Source organism: Onychomys torridus, chromosome 21, assembly GCF_903995425.1.
Source record: "Onychomys torridus chromosome 21, mOncTor1.1, whole genome shotgun sequence".
NCBI classification, from domain to species: Eukaryota; Metazoa; Chordata; class Mammalia; order Rodentia; family Cricetidae; genus Onychomys; species Onychomys torridus.
The window spans coordinates 46,816,459-46,819,539 of record NC_050463.1 but is presented as its reverse complement, the minus strand read 5'-3'; positions in this window follow the sequence as shown (position 1 = coordinate 46,819,539).

Below are 3,081 nucleotides of genomic sequence, written 5' to 3'. Positions count from 1 at the left end.
AGCACTGGTGCTCTTCCAGAGGATCCAGGTTCAATTCCCAGCACCCACATGGTAGCTCAGCCTTCTGTAACTCCAGTTCTGGGGCTTCTGACACCCTCACACAGACATACATGCAGGCAAAACTCCAATAAACATAAAAAATTTTTAAAAGGTAGTGGTGGTACATGCCTTTAATCCTAACACTCGGGAGGCAGAGGCAGGAGGATTTCTGTGAATTCAAGGCCAGCCTGGTCTACAAAGCAAGTTCCAGGACAGACAGGACTGTTACACAGAGAAACCCTGTCTCGAAAAACAAAAAAACAAACAACAACAACAAAAAGTACTGATAATAGGCAGGTGCTTTTTATCTTCCACATTTTAGAGCCCATTAAAGTCAAGAGAATTAGTGAGTCTGTATAAAATGCGGCACGTAACTGCACACAGAGCAAGTAACTAGTTCTTTGGACAGGCCCAGAGAGGGGTAATTTTGTCCTCTTTTTTTTTTGGGGGGGGGTGGTTTTTCGAGACAAGGTTTCTCTGTGTAGCTCTGGCTGTCCTGGATCTCACTCTGTAGACCAGGCTAGTCTCAAGCTCACAGAGATCCGCCTGCCTCTGCCTTCCAAGTGCTGGGATTAAAGGCATGCGCCACCACCGCCCTGCACATTTTGGCTCTTGTAGAACAACTGGAACTTGGAGGTAGCAGTATGAATTTCAGGTCCCAGGTAAACTGCCACCTGTGCTCCAGCTCAGAGAGAGCCTTTAATCTCCATGAGCCTGTTTCCTCATCTGTGAAATGAAGATCACGGCATTTCTTGAATATTTATACCTCATTTTTATGCAGGTATCACTTACTACCTGGTGTTCAGCATTCATAGCTTAGAGAGCTGGGGCTGCTCACTATGCTGTTACCATGCCTGCTCTGTTGTAGTCTTAAAAGCTGAACTATTTTTGCATGCCTCAAACAGGAGGGAGGAAACCATGTTAGATGGAGTCTGCAGGGAGGAGCCCATTGACGATTGGGAAAAGAAATCACAAGACTCTCCAACAAAAAGTGGCATTGGATCTGGGGCTGGGGCTCAGTGGTAGAGTGATGCCTGCAAAAATGAGTCCCCAAGTTCAGTCCCCAGTACTGGAGGAAAAGATGAAGTGACTCCGGGCACGGTGGCACACACTTTTAATTCTAGCACCTGGGAGGCAGAGGCAGGGGTGAGTTTAAAGCCAACTGGAGCTAGCTAGTGAGGCCCTGTCTCAAAAGAACAAAGCCAACAACAGATGACACCCATCTATGATGGCTTTCCTAAAACCAGGAGAGGGTTGGGCTGCAAGAGAAACTAGACCAAAGTTGAGTTGGTGTGCTTTCTCAAGCACAACCACAGTGTGTCACACGAAGCATGTCAAACACTGCTGGGTTTATACAGGTGTAGGAGAGTGATCAGTGAGGGGACTATGAGTCAGGTGTTCCTGTCAGAAATACACTTCTCTCTTACAGTCCCTATGATAAGCAGAAAACATGTGGGTGTCACCGAACTCCTTTTTCAAGGGGGAAATCCGAACCGCAGCATGGGTAAGCAGTTTATCCCATTGTCTGATTCCAAAGCCCAAGATCTTTTAGCAGATCCACTCTCGTGGGTCAGCCCCACTCCCATTTCCCCCACTGAAGAGTGGACAGGAAAAACCGTCCTGAGGTTCTTCTCAGTAAAATCTAGAAAAGCCCACAAGCCCACCGAGATGCAGTTCTGTCTCTGTGTTTGTAAAGTACATCCTCAGATCTCAGATGCCTGTCTGCAAGAGGAAATAAAGAAGTCCCCAGGCCTGCCATCTGGGAGTGGTCAGAGAACAACAGACTAAGTAGGCCAGCCTTGTCCTTCTGGTTCCCAAACCTGAAGGGACTGTTCCATCTTGCACAGACTTTAGCTGGCTCAACGCATGATCCTTGCCAGCATTTCAGGAATATCTCCCCAAAGCCAAACCCATAGCAGGCTGGAGATGATCAATGTGGGCAACTCTCCTTAACACACTGAAATGTCCTTGGACTCCATAGGAAGCCTCGGTGTTCACAAAGCCCCGTGCCCTTCACTGTTTGCATCCTGGGGCATGTCGTCAAAGCAGTGACCACAAGCTCTCGGTGCTTTAGTAGTAGATCTCAGATACTCTGGCGATGTGTGTGCAAGGGGAGAGAAAAGGGGCCATTGCAGCCGCAGAAGAGAAACACTTCACTTGTAGAGTGGGAGGGCTTGCTTTAACTTCTTTGTGTAACAAGGAATTAAGACCCACGGCTCTTAGCTGGCTTCTGATTTCTCTGTTAAAATAAATGATAGGGAAACTAATGGATACAGATGTGTTTACCCTTGGGAACCACTTGGGCAAGACTGACCACCTCCCACTCCAACATATATAAGTTCTGACAGCTCAAAGCCTCAAGACTCACCCCTCCGCACACCAATATATGTAAGCTCTGACAGCTCAAAGCCTCAAGACTCACCCCTCCGCACACCAATATATGTAAGTTCTCTGGTGAGACATCTTTATTTGCTTTGAAATCTGACTCAAGTTCTGAGCTGTGGTAAGTGCCGATAACACTGATTGTCCTTCACTGATAAGATACATATGGTAATTTTTCAAGCCTTCAAAAGCAACCAGCAGGCTCAGTCTGTGAACTGTCCATCTTTCAAGCCTGAGGCCCGAGCTTAATTCCCAGAACATACACAATAAAAGGAGGAGGAGATGATGAAGAAGATGAAGAAGGAGGAGGAGGAGGAGGAGGAGAAGAAAAAGAAAAAGAAGAAGAAGAAGTCTATTATTGCGGTGGCACAATCTTGTCATCTCAGCACTGGGCAGGTGGAGCTGGAAGGCTCCTGAGGGCCCCCTTACCGGGAGCCTAGCTGAGTCAGTGATGAGTCTACCTCAGAAACCAAAGTGGATCGTGCCTGAAGATGGCATCAAAGGTTGATCTCTGGCCTCCATGAATACCTGCATATCCATGAGAATATTCCTTCTACACACACACACACACACACACACACACACACACACACACACACACACACAATCAATAGCAAGATGCTAGACTTTATGTACAACATAGAAACTTAATCATACAAA